The following is a 25,402-nucleotide window of genomic DNA, read 5'->3' as shown; positions in this document are numbered from 1 at the left end:
TTATTATAAAAGAGGTATACATTTTGTTAAAAAATTCTAAAATGCAAAAATTCAGAAAGAAGGATATAAAAATCATCTTCACCATCTCAGATAAACTCTGTCAGTAGTTCAGTTACTATCCTTCTAGTGTCTTCTCAATATGTGTATATGCGAATAATTTAAAATACATAAAATATGAAGGATAAAATATAAAAATATACAATCTGCTTTTATTTTCCCTCAACAAAATATTGTGATCACTTTCCCATGACATTATTCTTCCACTGCTTTATTTTTAAGTGCACATGATATTTCAACATGACCCTATTGTAATTTACTTGAACAACATATGCCATTGGAAATTATGTTATGTCCAACTGTTTGGCTACTTCGAGCAATGCTGTCATGAACGCTGAGAAGAGATATATCCCTTAAAATTGGATCTACTTTGTATATTTCCAAGCATTCTTTCTGCTATTTTCTCCATTATAAATTAACTATGCACCCACCTACTCACCAAGCATCTACTTTTCTTCTTTATCTGGAACTTTATTGATGTCCTAATACAGAAATGACAGGAAATATTTGAAGAGATGTCGCATAGAAGAAGATTTATAATGGTCCCAAGTTTTCCCTAAGAACAGAACTACAACCAATGGTGAGAAGGTACAGGAGAGAAAGACCTACTCCACATGTGAACTTTAAAGCAATGAAATAGGCTGAGCTGTAGAATGATGAGTTAACACCCCCGATTTTCAAGTGGGGCTGGAACGATGTCTATCGAGGATCTTTTAGAAAGGATTCTTATTTCAGATGGGAAATAGATCAATTTTTTTCAAGCTTTTTATTTGTTTTTAAAATGGAAACTTCCCTGCAAATTTATATGAGCCATCCATAGATAAGACTGGCATTTTATTCCCATAAATGTGATTTAATACATTCAAACTTTTGATACTTATTTTTTTTAAAGATTTATTTATTTTAGACAGAGAGAGTGAGTGTGCATGAGAGCGGGGGGAGGGGTAGAGGAAGAGGGAGAGAGAGAGAATCTCAAGCAGACTCTGCACTGAGTGTGAAGCCCAACGTGGGGCTCGATCTCACAACCCTGAGAACATGACCTGAGCTGAAATCAAGAGTTGGTCACTTAACCACCTGAGCGACTCAGGTGCCCCGTTCAAATTTTTGATACTTATTAATCATGAAGTCAGTTGATGAGAAATTTGAAAACTGGTGGTCTCCAATGTTTAAAATTTAGGTATCTGATATATTTGGGGAGTTCTTTATTTTTAAGAATTTACAAATACATAAAATACAGCTTGAAAAACATTGTTTTGAGTCAAACAATTACAGAATCCTTAAACTATGTTGCAATCTTACGGTTTTGTGGAATGAATTTTAAAAACCAGTGCACTAGACTCTCCTTTAGAATCTTTCCTGTTCTCGGATGTTAAAATTTTGCAAAATTTTGAAAAGATTGTATCTGTAAGATCCAGTTTCTTGATTTAAATATCACTATAATTTACGCAGTGACGTATCTATTGACGGAGAGTATGATGATTAGAGAGCATATGTGGAGCATTGCTGGTCACATTGAGGCAGGGTGTGAACTTGGGATCAAGAAAAAGCTGGAGAGAGTTTTCACTGTTCTTGAATACAGAGTTCTGGCTAACAGGTGTGGCATGGGGAAATGGGTCAAGCAGCAGGAATCAAAGGATAGATAATAGGAGTTGAAATTTCATTCATGGGTATTGATGTCAGGGAAGAATACAAGCACGGAAGAAAGTGGTTTATTATATGGCGATTTTTGTCCAAAGCAGGATGTCTTTCTCTCCTTCCCACCAAAGTCATATACTCTCAAAGAGTGGACAGACCCGAGCTCAAGATTATAGGGTAGTAAACGGTCCTGCTTTTGATGGCATGAAGATGCAGAGACAGAGTAGAACATTTCTGTTACTATAGTTTGCGGATAGGAAACTTTATAAGCAACTAATTTTATGCTTAGAAACAGTGTTCGTTAGTCTGCTGAAGTCTTTATGGAGACTCTCTAGGCTTAGGAGCGCACGATGACCTCTGGGGTGTGAGTCTGCTGTGATGATATGAAAAGAAACTTGAAGATTAACTTCTCTTCCATTCCGAAGCAGGGAGTGAATGAGTCAAGCTCAAGCCATAGGGCTATTTCCACGGCAACACAGACTCTAACAAAAGCAAGACAATGAAGAAGGCATGTATGGTTTTTAGGGTGCTGGTGGTCTTCAATCCACTAGCTTATTCATGTACACCTAAATAAATAATACCCGCAAAAGTCATTTCAGATGCAAAGCTGTAAATATAAACATATATGTATACATAGAGAGATGTATATATGTCATATTTATATATGGGTATATAATTATGCAATTAGCCTTTGATTTTGAAGGGAATCCGTATTCGTTAAGCAATTATTTGTTAATTAGCTATTTGTAGATCTTCATTGTACTAAGTACTGGTAGGTACATAGCTAAGCGATTTCCATACTTAAGGAAGGCTTAATGTGACTGAGAAACTCAACATATACTTTTAAGCAGTTGTCTCATGCTATATGTTTGGCAGATTGCTTTCATATATGTTATCTCATTGGCTTCTACAGCATTTGGGAAATTTCCAGCTGAAAGAGACCCAAAGATGGCCTTCTCCACCACGTGTACAGGCGAGCAAACGTGACGCCCAGAAACACCGTGACTTGCTTAGACAATTAATATCAGAACCAAAATCTTCTAACTCAAGGGCAGCACACAGACCATGTGAAGTCTTCCTGTGCAAACAGATACGCCAATGCATCTTTTTCTTTGTCATATACATTTAATTTTTCGTTTGTTCAATTCAATTCTAAGTTTGTCAAATAGCTTGAACTACTTTTCAAATATCTGAGGTCTGGCTTGATATAAATCATATTTATGAAGAACGTTTTAATTTACAAAGCTACATATATATTTTAAGGGAAAATTAAAACATGTGTTTCTGATTCATTTACAGTTAACTCAATCTTTTACTTTGCGATAGTTAACTGATGCTTAGATACTTCCCTGTGGCTCCGAAAGAGTTTCCCCCAAACGTAGAAATCATAGTTCATTACTATTAAATACAATGACCCCTGAAAATCATCATGCATGGCTCAAAATTAGCTTTCATAATATTTCATTATATTTCAAACTTAATAGAAATTTTTCATTCTTCAAACTTACTCTTCATTGAAATTTTTTTCCAACTCCTTACGGGCTATATAGTGGTTTTATTTTACATTTTCTCGTAATCCTTTAAAATATGTATATCACAGTTATTAACAAGGCTTTTGTTGTCAAAAAGGAAAGAAGGAAGAAAAAAATCACTGTTTTTTTTTTAAATAATAACAAGACTTTTAAATGAATACCTCTTTTCACCATTCAGACATGAGTGAACTTGGCATTAAACCCGTCCTTAATTCAATCCATCTGTTCAGTGCCCACTACTTTATTTTTAGTGCCACCATTTAAAACAGCCCAAAATATTTCATAGTGAAAATTATCAAAGAACATAATGTTCCCAATATAATAAACATATATATGTTCACCAGTGAACCATCTTTTCTGATGCAGTCATGTTTATCTCATGTCTAATCCCAAACACACCTTTTGAAAAGAATTCTAAAAAGCTGATGGCAGGGGATTTTAGCCACTAATCTCGTGGTCTTCCCAGTGCGGCATGTAAGTATAAATCATTAATTTAATGCAGTGTCAGGTATATACACTGGATTTTTAAAAGTACTGGCAACAAAATGGAAGAGGGAGGCATACTTTATCAGTGTGTAAAATCGTAAGAGGCCATGAAAACAAGCAACCTCCATATGTTTGCTGTTTGCTGCAATTCTCTAGCCGGAGCTGTCTGCCTTGCAGCACTCTGCCGAAGCTCAGGTGGGCTACTGTCTTCAGAGCCCCCCGGCATGCGACTAACCACTGCAGTGAAAAACCACCCAGCGACTGCTGAGCCCCATGGAGGCAAGTGCGGTCGACCGGGGACAGCAACCAGCAAGCCTGGCTGCTTCGTGCCCAAGTTCTCCCTGCTGATCTTCCTCTTTCCAAAACAGCCCTGGGAGTTGCTCAAAGAGACCTGATTGTACTGCTTGTGACTACAGTTTCAGTCTCTGTATACTTCAAAACCAGAGTTTCCTGTTCCAGCAGGAATTCCTGGTATTTCTTTTTAAAGCCAAAAATCAGAAGTGTCCCATACTCTAAACCTTTTTATTTTACATGAGTTGTACATCAAAGGTACATGACCAGGTAGTTTTTATTTTATGAGACCCTACGGTTTTAACTTCGGGGATAATGTGCTTTGTGCGGAATTTTTTTTAGTCTTTTCATTTCCAATAAGAATCCGAAAACACCAGTGGGGGTAGAGAAAGTAAAAACTCGTGCAGGGAAGTGCATCATGCTTTGTGTTTCTAGTTCTCCGCATCATTTCTAAATGTCACTGTTTCTATTGTAAGAGGCAGTGTAGTCTAGCAGAGAGATGACATACAGTCTTCAGGGCTGCAAGGGACCTCCCTCAGAAGGCAAGTCGTTGAATTCCTTTGTGCACAGAGGCGGCCTTGTAAGGTTGAACAAGTTCCTGAGTGCCCGAAAATGGCAGAAGTGGAGCTCAGTTTTGAATGCACGTCTGTTCTCCCCACTCTGCTACCTAGGCTGGGAGGCAGAAAACATGGTCTTGGCTTTCCACCAACAGTGGGCTCAATTTCTCTACCCGTGAAGTGAGCGGAGGTAGACTGGATGATTTTAAGGTCCCTTCTCGTACTGAAATTCTATGTGTTCTAGGACAGGAAGTCACATATTTTTTATTTCTAGAAGACAAATTTATTTTGAAAAATGCAAAATTCTGTATTTTATCTCCTAATCCTTTTTGAAAGATTGGCATAATTATTAAACAAGATAATGTATGAGACGACCTGAAAATGCCTGATACTTAGTAAATGATAGCCCTTAATATTTTCATTTCCTCCAAGGAAGCAGGAATATTTTCACACCTTTGGCCAAAATGTCCTCTACACTATTTCCTTCAGGACTTGGGCTCACCTCACCCCAGGCATGCTCCTGATATTTTCCTCTCTCTAAACCAAGGGTGAAAATCAGGGGCTTACAGAAAGGAAGCAGCGGAGCCATGTTTGTGGTGGGGAGATTCTGAGAAGGTGTTCTTAATGGAGGAAATCTCAGAATAAATGAACGCAAGAAGGAAGGAAGAAAGGAAAGGAGAGGAGAAGAGAGGAGAGGAGTGGAGAGGAGAGGAGAAGGGAGGAGAAGGGGGGAGGGGAGGGGAGGGGAGAAGGAAGGAAGGAAGGAAGGAAGGAAGGAAGGAAGGAAGGAAGGAAGGAAAGGGAAGGGGAACGGGAGGAAAGGGATGGGGAAAAAAGATAAATCTTTTAATAGCTCACTCCTCTGAGCACCTAAAGAGGTCAAATGAATTTTGGGAGATTTCCAGATATCTTCCAATCACCCAAGGGATAAAGAATGTTAAGTATTCAGTTAGCAGTGCCCAAGGACACGAAGGGAAGTGCCTGCTACAACTCTGAGGCTGCTCTATGTTTCATTAGACCACGCTCCAGGGTTTAACACAGCTGATATGCAGCTGATGTTCCCATCTTGCCTGTCACGTATCTATCATGCATCTTGCTGCGAGTCACCATTGGGACTGCCTTTTAAACTCCTGGTTGTCTCCCAGATGCTTGGAAGCTATTGCTGTATATGTGACATACATGAATTTATCCAACCAGTTGCTCCAAGCTTTCCAGTAGGCTGAGCCCCAAATGAGCTTTTCTTCCAAAGCCTACATGAACTAAACTGCTACCCCATCACACCTCAGGCCATTCTCAGTCAACAGATGACATAAAAAGGAAGAATGGGCAACTTCTAATTTCTAATACCCAGGAATTCCACTGGGTTAGAGAAACAATCCCTGGGGCAAAATCCTCTCAGCGGCCAGGCCTCTGAGCCATCAGGGTACCGTTCGCTCTCAGGAGCAAGATTCCGTACCCTGGTGTCCTTGACAAATGAGGGTACCTGCAAAAAGAAATTCATTTATACTTGGGGAACAGGTTACTCATGCACGGATCCAGGCCCAAGGTTAATAATTGTCTCAAGGATCCATGAAATTGTTTCTGTGCTCAGCGGGAAAAGGAGAAACGAGGGAACAATTTGGGGTACTATATTTGCTTTCCCTTATGGTAATGCAGAGCCCTTTCTCTTTCAGGACTCCAGGAATAGTTTTCGTCTTGAGACAATTTGGGCTAATGGACTGTGTACTGGCCGCCTGGGAGTTAATCTCGAGTTTACTGCTGACTGGCAGACCAATCTGCAGCTTGCTACCCCCTTTGCATTTTCAATTTCCTTACCCGAGAAATGGGGATAACTATATTTGCTTCTCCACCTCACAATGGCCTTTGTGATTAAGTAATTAATGTGTGTAAAGTTCATTGAAACCAGCAAGAACCATATAAATGCCAAGAAGTAATATTATAACAAATCCCAACGGCTTGTCTGGTTAATTTCCTGCTAGGCCAGACAAAAGGAGACTTGAATTGGATTTGCAGGGTGGGTGTGACAGTGTTTTGAGTCCGCTGTACCCGATTCCTTCAGATTGTTTACAGCAACTTTCAAGTGTGATTTTTCCCCCGAAGACAAGAAGGGTTTAAATTAAATGACATTCTTTCATCCTGTGACTATGGGAAAGACCTATTACTATTTTCTAATCCCAGATTTTATTTGAAACCATCTTCCATTTTAGAGTCAGTGAGAATTTACTTAGTACCCACACAGAATATGTGTAACCAGAGAGAAAACCTTCACTTTGTTAAGCAAACTTTTCTGGTCAATTAGGTACTGGTATGCATCAAGCTCTAAGATTGATACCAAGCTGAAAAAGACACAGCCCTGCTTTATAGGAGGTCACAGTCGAGCCGGCGAGATGGAGCCGTACAGGGACAAGAACACGGGGGCTGTGGGACCGTCACCACCTAGGCACAAAGGCCCTCCAAGAGTGAACGTCCTAGAATAAAAACCCACTCATGCTCTTCCCGCTTCCAGCATGGTATTCAGGATAAAATACAAACTCTAATATGGTTTAAATAAACTTTACTTTTCTGCTTAGCAGCCAGAACCAGCCTTACCTTCTCTACTGCGCACCCAGCAGGCGGGTGAGCTTTCCCATTCGGTTCCAGCTCCCCACATCCACGGAGCTCTCCATCACTTCGGGCCTTAGCACCTGCTGCGTTTTGGGCAGGAAATCATTTCTTCCCATGTCCCCCTCGACGTCCCCCCCGCCCCTCACTGCTCTCCCTTTGCCTAGTTCCTGGCTCTCTCCCGATGATTCAGATTTCAGTTCGGAGTCACATCCTGAACCTTCTGTGATGCCTCCGGTCATTCTTATGGGACTATCAACTTGAACTTCTCCTGTGTTAGCAGTTACTGCCCAGTGGGATGATTGCCTGTCCTCTCTTGTTTTGCAGTAGACGGGTAGGTCAGAGCCCCAGCGGATAGCCCTGGGGCAGCACCTGCCTGGCAAGTGGGCGAGAGACGGATTTGCGGGACTGAATGAATGAATGAGTGTATAGGCTAGCCGTGCGCGCAGAGCTGTGAAGCACAGAGCTTCGCTGCAAGAATAGGAAGCCCCTTCGGATTCACTTCTCCAGGATTAGTTTTCACCTTGAGGAGATGACATCTAGAGCTAGAATTCCCAGCTAAGACCACCGTCTGACACCGTGTCACCTCAGCAAGTATACACCGTTTACACAGTCACTAACGGGTTTCTAGTTTTTAGGTAATACTCTTATAATAAAAATACCAACCTCAAGTGACACAAAAGTCTTAGTGTATTTTAATTAGAACACTAAATTGAGTTTCTGTGTGATCCATTTCATTCCTAAAGCGTGGAAACGGATTTATTGGCATGTTTGATCACACTATCCAAATTGAGTAAGATATGTTTTTCAAAACTTTTCATGTGTGTTGTCAATTTTCATTTTCCCTGAAAATCCATTTTGACATTGATCCAAACCCATTCTGTAAAAATGGTACTTTACTGCATATGATTATGTACATCGTGTTTCTCTACAGCTGTTCCCTAGAAGCTTCATCAATCACTCAGCAACACTTACCGAGTGCCTGCCAGGCAAGTGCTCAGCGCTGAGGCAGAAGCTGAGGGGAAAGAGAGAAATCCTATAATTAGCCTGCTTCCTGGCCTCAGGCTGTGTGAAATCTAGTTAGGGAGTTAACTGACATGTACAAACTGATTTTTACACATCAAAATAATGACGTAACAGGAACAAATCTCGATCCACAAACTTAAGAAAACATGACACGCATTTTTTTTCACTTCCTCGCTACTGTAAGTGCGGCCTGAGAACCAGCAACACCGCTGTCAACGGGAAGCTTGTTAAAAATGCAGATTCTCAGGCTGGATCCTGGAACCACTGAATCAGAATCTGCATTTTCACAGGCCCCTGAGTCATCGGTTTGCATGTTAACAGTTTTGAAGCACGGTTCTGGTAAGACATTTTTCAAAGCAGTCAACAAATGACCTAGATTGGATCACCTGAAGATGCTAGTTAAAATTGCAGATTCAGCTGAGATCTACAAAATCTTACTTTCTGAGTATGAATCCCAGGAGTGTGCAGTTGCACAAAGCCTCCCCACCCCACCCCCCCGCCCGGGTGAGGCATAAGCTACCTAACATTTGAAAACCTTTGCCACACTACCTAGAAATGAGGTAGGATTTCATAATTACAGCATTGCTGTTCATTTTCAATAAATAACGTGCAAATATATATGTAAACATTGACTAATGCATTTATAAATTTTGATGAAGAATGCTATGATATGTGTTGGATTGATCACAAAAGTACAAAATGCTTAAATTTCAAAAAAAATTTAGAATTATATTCCAATGCGGTTCAACCACACCCAACAAATACTCATTTAGCCCCTGCTGTGGGTAAAGTATTGTGTTATTGCTACAATGATTCGTTAACTGAATGTACGTTTTCGGACTTTCTATTATGTGTGGGGGCTGCATTGGAAAAATAGAACTATAATAGGATATGGACCTCATTTCTTAAGGAAAGCTGGTAAAAGAATGTTTGGGAGTTTTCTTAGAGTTTTGCTTGTAAGTATCATACCTCAAGAGAGGGAAGAAGAGCAGAAGGAAACTGGTTTGTGTGAATTTCCTAAAGAGTATAGTTTATGAATATCTTACCTTAGTAGAAGAAGTAAGCATCATATTGAATGTATTTTTATATTCCAAAAGTATTGCTTGGAGTATATTAACTATGTAATTCTATACTTATCATTGAGACCCAGAACACAAATATGTTGGCTTTAATCATTACTAATCTTTGCTGTTTAAGTGTATCAAGCAGAATAGGCTAAGTTATCATGCAGTAACAAACAACCTGAAAATCTCAGCGGTTTAAAAACAACAGTTTATTTTTGTTCATGCTTTATGTACATTGTATTTGACAAAAGAGCGCTTCATGGTGGCCAGTGTGGGCTTGGGCCTGATGAAGGTTTCTTGTGATGCAGGCTTCTATGATTGGAGACTCAGGGGAAAGAGAACATAACAGACAAATGTGGGGGCTCTCGAAGCTTCTGCCTGGAAGTGACACACGTCACTTCTGCTCAGATTTCATTGGCCAAAACAAGTCACATGACTGCCCAAGCTTAACACAATGGGTATGTATAATCCCTTTGTATGAAGAGGGACCAAATATATATATAGTCTATCATAGTTAGCAGGTAAAACAGTTGATCAAATAATAATTAAGCCAATGAGACTTAAGCTCCAAGTTCTAGTGTAATAGTGAGGGCTATAGTTTAGTGGGAAGCAGAGTGAGGGGAGGAAAAAATAGCAGGGCAAATCCCCAGACAAAGGGTGGAGTTGCTGTAATATACATCTTATTTGTCCAGCAAATGCCCTGAGACTCAATGTAGTCCCTCTGACTTTCTTCTTCAACCAACCAATGAATTAGACCCCCATGTATTCAAATCATTGTCCAGAGGAGTCATTAGCTCTTTTCCATGGCCACCATTTCTTTCCTAAAAGGAAACGCCATAATATCGAAAGCATCTAGTTTGGCGACCAGAGGTGGGAGATACCCACTAGCGGGGGGGGGGGGGGGGGGTGTTCATTTTCTTCCCTTTGCCCATCACACCCATCTTCTTCTCTTTATTGAAGTGCCTGGAATTAGGAACGCTTTATTGCACTAGTTTATGTTGGTTAGGGAGCAGTGGGATAATCCATTTCCCACAGCTTGAATTCCTTCAACAAATAGAGAAGTTTCCAGTACACAATAAACAAAAATTACAATGCATTTGCTAAGAACTACCATTTGACATGTAAAGATAATGCTGAAAAAATTGGGTAAAATAGGTTTCTTTCTTTCAAGTATCCCACAGTCTCCTCTTACATAAGGATGTGCAAGGGTAGAAAATTACCATTTTTCAGAGCAGAGTGAATAGTGAAGAAGCAGAAGCCAAGGAAAAAAAGTTAAAATGAGAGCAAGTTGCCTGAGGACACCAATGTCTGGCATATCATGGGCAGATGTGGCCCACTAGTTAAAGAAAGCCAATCTGGTGGTAGTGTGCACTCAACAATGTGGAAGGACTTCAGTCACATGGATCAGGAAGGAGGATGCTATCGTGGGTGGGACAGGAGGGGCTCGCAGAAGAATTGAAAAGACCTGTTGATTGATGGGAGGTAGAGGTGATCAGAAGAGGGGTCAAGGGCCCTTCTAGGAAGTCTCTACCTGTTTGAGATTTTCCACTGACAATCAGCACCAGGATTCAGAAAGTCCGCCTGACCTGAAACCACCATCTAAATAAGACTTTACAGCTTTCCCCTCAGGGTTTTGTTTTAATGAGCAGAAGCAGAACCATAACCAGGTTACAAACGTCAGTCATGCCCCTTCAGGTGAAGTTGCAGCCAGGTAGTAAGCTCTCAGACCCCCTTACCTGGCCTCTCATGTCTCTGGGGTTCACCCTTGGACATCCTTGACCTGACAAATTATGTCCCTTTTAGAACCATTCCAGTTGCTACTTATTTTCTTGCCAATGCAAATCCCATTCTTTTTATGTGGCATTATTCCTCTTCATTCTGTCACTGCGGAACAGGGGAACAAATGTCCATGTTTCTGTGGCAGTATGGAGATTTTAGTTCTGAAATCCTGTACTTACGAGAAGAGACTGTTAGACTTGTTTGGGTTGATGAGATCTTCCAAGACCATGAGGACCCAACAATGGAGCAATAAGTACTCATTTGGCTCTTCTGGTCAGTGAAAGGCCATGGAAAATGTGAAGGGAACCCTCAGGAGTCAAGGGATTGTCTGTAGTAAGGGATTATCTGTAGTCTCTTTCTCCAAAAGCCTCTTACTCAAGTAATAGTCCTAAATCTTCTCCTGTTGATAGGTAATATATGTCACTAAAAAGGAAAGGTGAAGAATAATGATGACAGAACAAATAATGTGAGGAGATGGGGGAAAAGAGAAGATAAGGGAGGAGAGGAAAAATCGAGATGATAAGGAGGCATGTTACATAAATAGGAAGTGAGTTAATCTATCCAGAATGAAGTGTGTGGCAGTAGGAGTAAGACATTAACAAAATGGCCCCTTTCATACCTAAGAGCGATGTGGAGGCATTTGGTGGGGCGGACACGCTCCTCACGCAGCGCTGAGGACCAGCTGGCATGCAGAGCAGGGACCTGAATAGATTCACTCACCTCCTTTCTGCGGTCCTAGTGGGACAGACAGTCCTAGGTATGGAATCATTGTGGGACAAATGAGGTGCAGGGTGAATAGTACTTTTCAGACACGTACATACTGCTGTTTTCCACCTGCCCCAGACTCCAATAAACATATTGGTGAACAGCTATGTGAGGGTCCTGTGATGCGTCGGAAGGGTTTTGGCAGGATTTGTTGCTAAGGTTGTATGCTCCATCCAGCCTAACCATCCAGACTAACATAATTTGTATCTTACTTTTAGGGTTTTTTCCCCTTAATGGCCCCCAACCAGGGACAGTGTAAAGAGACTAAGGTGGGGAGAGGAAATAACTTATGGGAATTTTATATGCTATTTTAAGGAAGGTAAAAGCTGATGTCATGTTGTTCCCCTTTTAATGCTGATGTAAATAGGGCCTCTGTCACTGTACAGTCCTACTAGAGGTCCTCAACACTTCTTAGGCGTACCGTCCCATGAGAAGGGAGGGATTGAGAGAGAGACACAGACCATCATAAAACTATTTTACAAACCTGAGGGCAGGGACGACAAATGCTACCTTTTTTTTTTTCATCTTAAATTCTAGAATCTGTATCTCTCTCAAGAGAAAACTAATTCCAATCTATGATGCATTTATGACTCATTTACACTTCATTTTTCAAAGCCACATTTTTCAGATAATACTCAGATATCAGACAGACTATAGGCCTCTTTGTTAAGCCACCTTAAGAGGCAATTCTTTCAATGTGAAGAAACCAGACTTTACCTAAACTTACTAGAATTTGTTCTTGAGTTTGATTCAACTTTTGAATATCTCGGAGCTTGTAGGATTTCAAACATGAAACAACCTGCTCTCCAGTCTAATTACCAAGCTCAGCTTTCTCTGACGAGGTATATTTTATTTATCAGACACTTATGTCATCAAAGGTTTTAACCAACTCTGTATTGGGCAAGACCTGGCTACCTTCCAATTTATAATGTGCCATCTGATCACTCCAGGGCCACAGGGCCAGCAATTATCCAAGTCATCTACACTGACACAATAAAAACAGATTAGCCATCTAAAACAAATGGATTTACAATTAGGTCATTAAGAAGATGGCCACCCCCTCACCCCTTTCCTCCATCTCTGTCAGAAAGAAGGCCAAATGAGTATGCTCACTTCCCATTGTCATTGTTTCTCCCCTAACCCCTGAGGTATTCAAGTGAAAAACCTATAAACTTTTCCCAGTGCTTTTTATCTTCTGCCATTCTCCTCCATCCTGCCGTAGGTCATTTAAATAAATGTTTGCTGCTTGAATCCATTTGTCCTGGTGGCAGTGATTAATGCACCTGTTTGGTTTAATTTTATATGCATTTTATATCACCCATTGTGCATTTTCAGATTTATTAAATAGGTGTTCCATCTTTTCATACATAGTCAGTAGGCATTTTAGGAATATAATGTGTAGGTGTGTGTATATCTTATTTTAAAAACAATTTTCTTTCCCTTTGAAAATAGGAGTACTTATAGCTCTAACTGCCTACAGTTATGTCGGTCTTCCCATGCACGTGCTCCAGTGCAAAATGAAGCCAAAGCTCTGAGTTTAATAATTGGCTTTATTAAAACAAAACAACTTTAAATTTTAACTGTTTATCAACAATGCGTTAGATAAATTTCCTAATAACTCATTCAGAAATAAATATCTACACTTTTCTTAACAAACACCTTAGGGCTGGGAGACTTTATAATACAAATTTGTAAGCAGGATTTTTAACTGACTTTTATAAATTAAGTTTCATTAATGCGGAAAGTCCCATTTTGATTTTAGGCAAAGATTGTTCCATCCTTTCACTTGCAAAGATTACTTAGTGCCAAGACTCTCAGTTCAAACCCTGGGCCAACCAATCAAAATTCTTAAGAGGATCCTTTTATCTTTAATTCATGTCAAATAAATAACTCTGCAGTGAAGATGTATCAATGTCACCTGCCAATTCCAGCTCTGTCCCCAGAAATACAAGGACTGTCACTAGACCTAGTACATTAAATGACTAATCTCGAAACGTCTCTTTTTCCTGTCTTTAATATATTAAAGGCCATGTTTGTTCTTCAATAACTACTCTTCCTATCTGAATATGGTGCCACTAAGGAGCACTACGAGCCGGAGAGTGGTGCCCAGGAATAATCATCACACACACACACACACGCACACACACACACGCACAAATACAACACCAAAAGGCTAACGTTAAACAAAGGCTCTTGCTTGAAAGATTGTGATCATGTAGACCAATAGTTTCAACCATGATCTTTAAAAAATCCCCAGATTTGGGCGCCTGGGTGGCACAGCGGTTAAGCGTCTGCCTTCGGCTCAGGGCGTGATCCCAGCGTTATGGGATCGAGCCCCACATCAGGCTCCTCCGCTGTGGGCCTGTTTCTTCCTCTCCCACTCCCCCTGCTTGTGTTCCCTCTCTCGTTGGCTGTCTCTCTCTCTATCAAATAAATAAATAAAATCTTTTAAAAAAATCCCCAGATTATTTAAGGATTCTGCGAAGTTCTGCAAATGTTTGATTCAAAGTTTAAAATACATTTTTAAACTAATTTTAAAACTATAATTAAAAAGCCACAATCCCACAATAACGCACTTTGCCTATAAGAGACCATCAACGTGTTAACCAGAAAAGCTAGATTAACTTATTTTTGTGCCACTCTCAGAATCCATCTGCTCTGGTCACGTCTGTGTATATTTCACCTCTAGCAGACATATAGTTGAGATGATGGCTCTGCAGGGGCTTTTGTTTGTGTATTTTTTTTGGCTTATTTGATTTTAAAATTCAGACCTGAACATGTCTAGATCTATAAAAGATAGTTTCTCATTAGCACAGACTCTTGCCATGGCATAATATTCAGTTAGGCAACAACAAACAAATTTACTACAAAATTTCATGTTTATTCGGCACTTACATTTTATGTTTTTACACCATCTATCTGGTTTAATTCTCACATAACCCTATAAACTAGGTACTCTTATTAACAAAATTTTAGACAGATGAAGAAATTATGACATAGTTAAATATTTGCCCAAGGCCTTGCAAGTGGTAGGTGGAAGGAGTGGGATCTAAACCTATGCAGTCCAGCTTTCATGACCACGCTGTTAACCAACGGTTTCTCGAAGTTTTCAAAAATGAGATTCCTGAGATCTATACTTCCACGTTATGTCTGAACCTGGAAAACTCTGATATTTATGGTCTACGACATGAAGGAAAAGTTTATTTTATCTGTTAATGTAATGTTAAGCCATTTGTGCACGTAACCCACCCAACAAATGTTTACTAAGAATATATGATCATTACTGGTAATAAAATATAGAAAACACAATTCTTGCCCTCAAGCTCACAGTCCAATTTGTGAGACAAGCAATTTCAGATGATAAAAATACTCTAAGTGATATGATAAATAAAACAAATTTTGTGGGAACATATAAGAAAAATGCTTCTCAGAGTGGAAAGGAAAAGAAGACTGAGCTGAATCTTTAAGGATGAGTAGGAGTCGACGAATCAGATGAAGATGGGAAAGCCATTCCAGATAGAAGAAGTCGTTAGTGGGAAACTTCCAGTAAGTAGTAAGGTATGGCTAGAGTTCAGAGTATGATGTGGGGGAGGGGGTGGAGATGTTGAAAGATGAACTTGGAGAATTAAGTAGGATGAAATCAAAGAGGATTGTATGTGCTTTGCCAATAGCTTGTGTTTTGGTATGAAAGGAATAAGGAGTCCTTGCAGATTTTAAACAAAAGAATAACCTGATAAGCTTGGGGATATAAATTAAAAGGGAAGCACAGAATGGATGAAGTAGGCAATAGGTATAATCCAGATGGAAAATGATAAAGCCTGAAGTAAGGGACATGGGTGTTCCTGTGGCAATGAGGAGTGGCTTCATTTAATTAAAGTGTCTTGCCATGGAGTCGAGAAAAGTTTTTATCCTCTGGTTACGGAGGATTAGAATATGAATTTGGGACTGCTGGCAACTTTGGGCCCTCACCTAAGAGGCCAGTCTCTGGTAGAAGATAACGACACCGTCATTCAGAAAGAAATAGAAGTGAGAGATGTCCATCCTTGTCCAAATGTTACTAGCACTTTCCTAGTAAATTGTTTTTCTCTTTTCACTTGTAACCAAGTGCCCTTGAATAATACAAGCAGAAAAACAAAACAAAACCAAACCCCGGCACCTGCTTTTAAACCAAGGATTATGATAAAACCAGACCAAGTGGAAACCTCAATTTATTACTTTTTTAGCTCTCTCCTCTGACAATTTTTTGGTAACGTACAGTTGCCAAAATACTCAGATAGTCAAAGAGAGTTCCACCAGAGATAATGTCTTTTCCTTGTCCCATTTCCCACAGTTTGCATAGTTGAGGACTTGTTCGTTCATTTATTCAGCAACTGTTTATTGACTGTCTACTCCTCTAGACATGGAGGATAAAACAGTGGGGGGGAAAGTAGAAGTCTCGGCTCTCATGGAGCTGACATTTTCATGGAAGTATAAAACGTAACCAGAAACTGTAAAGAAACTAGGGATTCGGGGCACCTGGGTGGCACAGTGGTTAAGCGTCTGCCTTCGGCTCAGGGCGTGATCCCGGCGTTATGGGATCAAGCCCCACATCAGGCTCTTCCGCTATGAGCCTGCTTCTTCCTCTCCCACTCCCCCTGCTTGTGTTCCCTCTCTCGCTGGCTGTCTCTATCTCTGTCAAATAAATAAATAAAATCTTAAAAAAAAAAAAAAGAAACTAGGGATTCTTCCACGTGGAAAATAGTTGATGTCCAAGGTGTATGTTCTCCTGGTGCTCCAGCGAGCTTGACTTTACTTGCAACATTGCTTAATCTTTCCTTGGACTCCCCACTTGTACCCGTTTGGCCAACGGTTCCAGATCTATTAAGTCACTGTGTATTTCCTTGCTAATTCACTTCTGTCCTATCATGTTTATAAAGCTATATATTCTGGTGTCCCCTCTTGCTAGCTCTGTGTACTTGGATAAATTACCTCCTTAGTCTTAATTTCCTCAACTGCTAAATAAAGGGTGTTCCATGAGTATTCAATAAAACTCATGTTGGGAGCTCGGTATAGTGATGGATACATAGTAATACCTCTTAGCTATGTTGTTGGTGATGGTAATAATAATGAGGAAGAGAAGGTAATGAGAGAGAATTAATGTGTGTTAGGCATTAGAAATTACTGACTCTCTTAGGGCCCACAGCTTGTCATAAAGCCAGATGTTAAATATTTTAGGCTTTGCAGGCTATATGGACTTTGTGGCAACTATTCAACTCAGCCACTGTAGTATGAAAACAACCACAGACAATATATAAGCCACAGACAATATATAATATGTGTTAGAAGGTGAGAGAGGGACAGTCAAGTATCCCCCGAACTGAGAAGGCACTTTGATATCAGAAAATGAAGGAGGCAACGCCATACAGTTTACTCGGAGTTTTTTTCAGGATAACTTACTGATGGAGGCAGGGGGAGGTGGGGGAATTCGGCAGACAACGATCCAGCTACAAAGGTATTCCCTGCAAAGTCTGGATTTTAGTCCACAGATTCCATAGAGGAAGGGGATGCGCAGAAGGGTATGGCAATGAGATCACAGAGCTCGCGTGCACCTAACTGACAGCTAACCTTTAATTAGATCTTGTGGCCCTACCTGGGCATCAGGAAGGGGAAAGACTTTGTTCTCTCTAACAGATTCATGGGAGGCCAAAACAAGCCTTTCCCTACCCTGACCTTGGTGGGCATTTCTAAGGTATGTATAGTAATCTCCAAGGGACTTGGAACACGTAACCCTAAGAGAAGTCATCGAGCAAACATGAACAAGATGAAGGGCCAAAGATAGAGTCAGTGTTGTCAGCATTCCTAAAGCATGATTGTGTTCCAATAAAACTTTACTTACAAAATCATTTGGTGGGCCAGGTTTGGCCTGCAAGTTATAGCTTGTTAAACCCTGAACTGGATTATAGGGTTTCTAAATCTAGGAGCGTTTTGTGTAACACATTCATGCCATGTAAATGATCAAATATCTTTTAGACAAAAACTTTGGCTGACTTTCAAAATTAGCTAATTAATTTTAGGGATAGTTAATTCAAATAAAGAAAAAAGCAAACTATGCATTAAACCAAATAGAAAATGTAGCATAAACCCCGTATGCATTAAACATGGCTTGAAATTATACTGTAAATTCCAAACGTGCTGAAGAAGTAAAGACCATGAACAAGTGTTATAAAAACAGTGTTTTACCATGAGATTATGCCTAACTGCTGATCGCCGAAAGTGCTCCAGAAGAAATTTTAGAATGAATGTGAAGGTCAACACTCATACTTTATGATATTTAAGGGAAAAGTGGTATATAATGGTATAGATAAATATAAACTAGTTTCCGTTAGTGTTTTTTTTAATAGTGTGCACTTAATACCTCACTTCTTTTTTCTCCTAAAAATAGTCTTTAATCCATGGTGCCATTTTACTGTAGATGGCATCTAAGATTCGAAGAAAGACAGTATTCCTTTCATAAGGAAGTTTGTTTCACCAGAAATTTTGCTAAAGTAGAGTTAAAGCTTAGGAACGCACTGATGTTTCTCCTGTGCTGTTTAAAGGAGAGCAGCTTCTTCTGGCAGACCTGAGTATTTCAGTGCCTAATACAGTAAACAGTGTAATGGAAGAGAATAATTTTCCAAGCTTGAATAAAATATTTCATAGAATATTCCATAAAATAGCAACTCTCTTTTATCAGATGTGCTGTTTATCAAACTACCTACTAATTATTCATATGGTTTTCCAGATACTAGGAAGACAGAAACAGATCATGTTCCCATAACCTCCATTAATACTAACTACTGCTTATTGAAGCTTGACTATAGCTCTAGCCCCATACAAAGCACTTTCTATGAAGTAAGTCATAACAATTTGATACAATGGGGCTATTATCTTCATTTTATAAATGGAGAAACCAAGGCTTTGAAAACTGTGCAAGGTTACACAGCTAGTAAGTGGTGGACCTTAATTTAAATCCAAGACTGATTATCCCTAATACCCATACTATTAGCCACTGCTTATTCTTGCCATAAGATAGAAATAACTACCCACTGGCAACTATTAAAAAGTTCTTCTGTGTGATAAACTCAGCTCTCTTGAGCTTGGCTGATGTGAGTCTGTTGCTAAGACTATAAAGTTAGGAACACGTCTTTGAACACCAGGTGTCCCAACACAGTAAGTGCCAAAACACTGACCCAACCAAACTTTCTCGTCAGTCAAATATCCACCAGTTTTCACCATTAGGGGAGTTAAATTTTTAATGTTTTTAAAGGGTAAATAAATACAAGGTACAAGTGAGCATAAATTCTAGAACCAAATTGCCTGCATTCTTCCCATTATCTTCACTTACCAGCCATGTGACCTTGGGCAGATGACTTAAGCCTGAGCTTACTTATTTTATAGAGAGGACTAAATAAGATAAGCTATGTAAAACATTTGGTAATAGCACTCAGAACACAGTTAATGAGAAACAATCCATATCTTAAAAAAAAATCATCACTCAGATAGTTGATTAGCAGTGTTCAAAAGCAATCTTTCAAATGCTACCCTCTACTGAACCAAGGCCAAAATGATTGACTGCTTTGTTTTGAGTCACAGACCCACACCTATGGTGGAGTACATATAATGGAACAGTTCCAATTTTTCAAATGACCTTTTTCTTCCCCTTGACATGTCTAGTAAATTTTAAATGATATAGTAAAATTCAAGGCGTCCTTCCTAAATAGCATTTCAAGCATAAAACCCCAAATTAGAGATTTGATAAGCCAACCCAGTTTCTGCCCACTTAATGACTGCCCAGTGAGTTCCATTCACTGCAAAATTTTTTTGGTACTAGAATTATTTAAATACATTGGAAACTATCCCTCAGGACTACTTGCTTTAGTCATGGAAACCGGAAGATGAATTACCCAGCTGAAGCCAGACAAAGAGTGTTCTGCAAACTTAGGCACTGCGTTTAAAGACTGACAGGGGTGTGCAATACTCTTAACCTGCCATTTACACTACACCAGCTCCACTCCATCAGATCAGCTTCTTCTAAAACCATGCGGCCACTCTGTCATATATACGGATGAACATTTGCGAAAATGTGAACCAAATGGCTGTTCGTTAAATCTGACAGCTTTGAGGTTGGGGGGGGTCAATCTTCCAGATACATACAAAATTAACTGGACAATTGCTCTAATATGAACCAGGGCTTTATGTCTGACTATGTCTGTTTCTGATATTTTTCTAAATATGTGATTATAAATACCAATTACAATATATAGGTACTACTGCAAGTCATGTGTCTCTTTTTCCTCTCCAGAACATGATAGCATAATTCTGAGTTTTAGGAATGAAGAATTACAAAATTATTTTGCAAATAAAGACGCTCAGAGAGACGATGGAAGAGGGCCATGTGGCATTTGAAGGTGTCACATTTTTTAGATTCCAACCATATCCCTTAAAATTAATTTCAGTCTCTGAGTGGGCCACAATGCAAATATTATTACAGACCAAAAATTGCAAAATCAAATAATTGCCTTGTCAAAAACTGAAAGTAAGAAAAACTATTTAGGACTTATTTTTTCCTCCTGAAAATGTTTATTAGTATATAAATGTATTAATAGTAAAACGATGCTGTAGGTAGATTTACCATCTACCACAATTTTTAATTTACTTGTGCTGTGTTTTAAGGTTTCCTTTTTCTTTTTTTTTTTTTTCATTATAAATATTCTCTGGAGTATCAATTACAAGTAGTTCAGTACATTCAATGTACTATAATAAGTATTAATGAAGTATTTGCAGCTTATGGCACTTTCTATGCTTCTGAAAGCACTTTCATGAATAATATTATTGATCACTAGACTAGCAAATTTTCACTCATCCTTTGAGGCCCAATTTAAATCCAGCCTCCTCCATAAAACTGTCTCTAATCACCCTAGTTTAAAAGACATCTAATCTCTTGGAGTACATATTTTCTGCCCGTGCATTTGTTTTTTTATCTTTTATTCTCCATGACCATTAATAACTTAATTATCTGCTCCTTTGTGCATCTACTCACCTGCTCATTCATCCAGTCATCCTTTAATAAACATTTCCTAAGTACATTCTACATGTCAGTCATCGTATGACAATCTGGGGACATCAAATTGCATATATAGTAATTGCTTATAATAAGGGTATCCTATCTAATATAACAAGAGAACCAGAGGTCAAAAAAACCTGGCTTCGTCCAGGGGAGTCAAAGAAAGCATTGCGGAGGAAAAGACTTTGGGACCCGGTCTTTCGGGATGCATAGCAGCTTGCTAAATGAAGAAGAGATCATTCCATACAAGAGAGACTAGAAAGTCATAAAATGGCGTGGGAGTTTTCAAAAGTGGACACATTTTCACTGGTATTTCATCTCATGGCCCAGATGCATTACTTCCCAATGGCCACTTTCTCAGGAGCACCAAGGCTTTCTCTGTTCACACTTGAATAGAAACATAGTTACATAAGTGCCTGTCTGGAAAGGACTCTGCAAGAGAGCTAGAAGTCAGTCTTCCAAATATCAGAGTAATTAAATGCCCCTCTAAGCGAGACACCCTGTTTACACAGAATGCCTTTGTGCGGAAGACACAGATGGGATGAATTGACAAGTCTCATGTTAGTTGACACAGAGCTGTAAAATCTGACCCTCTGGAAAAACGTGTACAACAGATGTCGGGACTAGACACTAAGTTTTTTTGTGCAAGATGCATGCAATACGATATGAAAAGACATCTTGGTTAGCCAGAATGCTCAGATTATCCGTATAGGTGGTTACCTGGAAAGTCCTTTGTTTCATCGTTTTAGTTGGAAAGTTTAAGTTTCCTTCTTCTTCAGTGGAATGAAGTAAGCTAAATATTCCTAACCCTTTGGGAACTCTGTAGCCATCTTACCTTGTGTTCATATTTTTGCACCTCAGTTACTGCAGGACTCTACTCAAGGTTGAGATGAATGGCCATTGACCTCAACAAAAGTAGTTGAGTTCCTGAGGAAATCACAAATAAAATCCTATTTTGTGTATGTAAAAGCCAAGTGAATAGGAGAAAATAACATTTGGAGAATTGGATTTCTGCTAATTTAGTGTGGATAAACAGGGGTGGAAGGAGGGAGGTTGAATGAGAAGGGTATTTCCACTATTAATCTCCATCCTGGTGAGATTCAAAATACTATCTTTTGCAATTGTTTTAAGCTTTACCCGTAGCTATGGTGGCAAAATGTTTTTCAACTAAAAATATGGATATGTCATCTGGCAAAGGACTTTTGGTGATTAAAAAATGTATTTAAATAAAGTGTTTTTTAAAATATTTTTTAAAGTCACATTTCGTTCTTTGCCAATTTAACTTGTTTAAGAGTAGAAACTGTATTCTAAGAGAAGCAGTCCCAAGACAAAAATCTGTGCTCAAGCAATTTATTAAGGAAGATCCCAAAAACTCATGGAAGGGAATTGGGGAAAGAACAATGAAGGAGAAGAAGGAAGGGTGCCATCTCGGCAAGCCTCAAGGATAGCCTCAGGCTGATTCTGCAGAATGGTGGGCTGTGAGGTTTGCCTCTGAGATGACAAAAACAAGAAAGGTGGGCTTTTATAGCCCAGCACTCCCTGAATTAGGGCCACCTGAAGGCACATGGAATTTTCCAGGCACTCTTACGGTAGCCTGAGTGCAGGCCACAAGGAAAAGACAGGTGTCGGCTACTAGAAATGAAGGACTATGTTTAAAAAAGAGAGAGACAACAGAAAGCATGAAAGAAAAAGAAAGAAAAGAAGAAGAAAAGAAAGAGAAAGGAAGAAAGCTGAGAAAAGGAAAAGGAAAGAAGAAAGAGAGGGAGAGAGGGAAAAAAAGAAAAGGAAGAGAACAGTAATAAGAGAAGGATGCATAAGTTATAAATAGAGCACTGTTAGAGGCTCACAGGAAATGAGAGGAATCCAGAAAAATGCTGGATGTGTACTCTGATACCTATTTTAGTTTTCCTTACCTGCCTTCCTTGTCACTTAGGGAAACTTCATTGTTAACCTTGTTAACCCCAGCATCCAGGGAGGCCCAAGTACTTAGATGGGCCAGGGACGAGTGCAAATCACTGCACTTTGTTCACATTCTACTCACCATTCTCCCTTTGGATACATCAGTGACACCCTAGTAACATACTCTGAAGAAGTTCTGTCCAAGTCAATTAGCACAATCCTGTAATATGTTTTGGTTGACTCTTGCTTGTCAGTTTCTTTTGCATGCTTTCTGAGCTTGAAATTTTGTAACCCACACTGGGTCCCCCTGTCATTATTGTGAGGTGAGAGAGTATGCTTCTGCATGAAATAGACAGGTATGTATTAGTTTGATTTCTCATCGGGGGAGAGAACCGTAAGGTAATTTGCATGCTCTGATGTTCCAAGATAACTTAAAAGTTATCTCTGCTTTCCTTGACATTGATGAAACAAGACTACACCCACAGGCAATGACTCAAGGTCACACTTTGGATTTCCCTTCATCTTTGATTTCCCTTCATCCGATCCCTGCAAATTTATATTAGTAAAATGAGCTCACTTTGTACTGAATGACCCATCTTAATGAATACTGATGTTGTGTAACTTTTCATATGCGTAGCTCTGTCGGGCATTTACATGACAGTCTCTGGTGGATAAAACAGGTTAGAATATAATGGTTCTATGAATTCCTTTCTGCCTGTGGAGCTAAATATTTCTACCAGCTTCACTGAGATTTAAACATTCTCATAAAGATCTGTGCCTCAAACCTTTTCTGTTGTCTATATCCTCAGAGCACGTATCTTGACATCACTATGTTTTAATACATGTGAAAATGCTACATTACATGTAAATTTCTCAATTAATTTAAAGAATTTATTGTTATAAACATCAAAGAAAGCAACCAAATAAAATGAAATCAATTTTATTTTTGAAACTCTTATATTAAGAAAAATTACTTTTTAATTATTTTCAAAAAATACTTTCATGCACGTTGAAAAAAGAAAATAAAATTATATCCCATTCTCATTGTCTGGCAAAAACACCACTAAAGGTTTCTGTGCCTGTAACAAAGCCTTATAACAAGTGCATGCAAGAATGAGGATCTGTACATCTATAGGTTTTCTATTTCTAAGCAAATATTGGATCATGCTACACATACTTTGCAAATCATATTATCACTGAATAACATATCATCAACAACTTTCCATACCAGTCCATAAGATCTACTTTATTACTTTTCAAATCTTCATAATAATGCAGAATATGGAGATACCGTAGTTGCTTTTATCTATTCCTATTAATGGACATTTACGTTATCTATTAATGGACATTTATATTATCTCTAAATGTTTGCTCTAACAAACAATACTCCAAACACTTTCTCTGCACCTTTAATCATACAAGTATAGATTTCTAAAGTGGAATTGCTAGATGAAAGAGTAAGCACATTTTTAAATTTTATTATGTTATGTTAGTCACTATATAGTACATCACTAGTTTTTGATGTAGTGTTCCATGATTCATTGTTTGTGTATAACACCCAGTGCTCCATGCAATACATGCCCTCCTTAATACCCTTCACTGGGCTAGCCCATCCCCCCACCCCCTCCCCTCTGAAACCCTCAGTTTGTTTCCCAGAGTCCATGTGCTCTCGTGGTGCATTCCCCCTACTGTTTACACCCCCTTCATTCTTCCCTTCCTTCTCCTACCGATCTCCCTGCTAGTCCTTATGTTCCACAAATGAGTGAAACCATATGATAATTGTCTTTATCTGCTTGACTTATTTCATTTGGCATAATCTCCTCCAGTCCCGTCCATGTTGCAGCAAATGTTGGGTAATCATTCTTTCTGATGGCTGAGTAATATTCCATTTGTATATATGGACCACAACTTCTTAATCCATTCGTCTGTTAAAGGGTATCTCTGCTCGTTCCATAGTTTAGCTATTGTAGACAATGCTGCTATGAACATTGGGGTGCATATGGCCCTTCTCTTCACTATGTCTGTATCTTTGGGGTAAATATCCAGTAGTGCAATGGCTGGGTCATAGGGTAGCTCAATTTTTAACTTTTTAAGGGACCTGCATACAGTTTTCCAGAGTGTCTGTACCAACTTGCATTCTCACCAACAATGTAAGAGGGATCCCCTTTCTCCACATCCTCTCCTGCAATTGGTGTTTCTTGCCTTGTCAATTTTTGCCATTCTAACTGGCGTAAGGTGGTATCTCAGTGTGGTTTTGATTTGAATTTCCCTGATGGCTAATGATTTTGAACATTGTTTTCATGTGTCTGTTAGCCATTTGTATGTCATCATTGGAAAAGTGTCTGTTCATATCTTCTGCCCATTTTATGATTTGTTTATTTGTTTCTCGCGTATTGAGTTTGAGAAGTTCTTTGTAGATCTTGGATACCAGTCCTTTATCTGTAGCATCATTTGCAAATATATTCTCCCATTCCGTGGGCTGTCTCTTAGTTTTTTTGACTGTTTCCTTGGCTGTGCAGAAGCTCTTTATCCTGATAAAGTCCCATAAGTTCANTACCTTGATGAAGTCCCACAAGTTCAATTTATTTTTTGTTTCTCTTGCCTTTGGAGATGTGTCATGAAAAAGGT

The sequence above is a fragment of the Ailuropoda melanoleuca genome, chromosome 15 (genome assembly GCF_002007445.2).
Source record: "Ailuropoda melanoleuca isolate Jingjing chromosome 15, ASM200744v2, whole genome shotgun sequence".
In the NCBI taxonomy this organism is placed as follows: Eukaryota; Metazoa; Chordata; class Mammalia; order Carnivora; family Ursidae; genus Ailuropoda; species Ailuropoda melanoleuca.
This window is presented reverse-complemented; position numbering follows the sequence as displayed.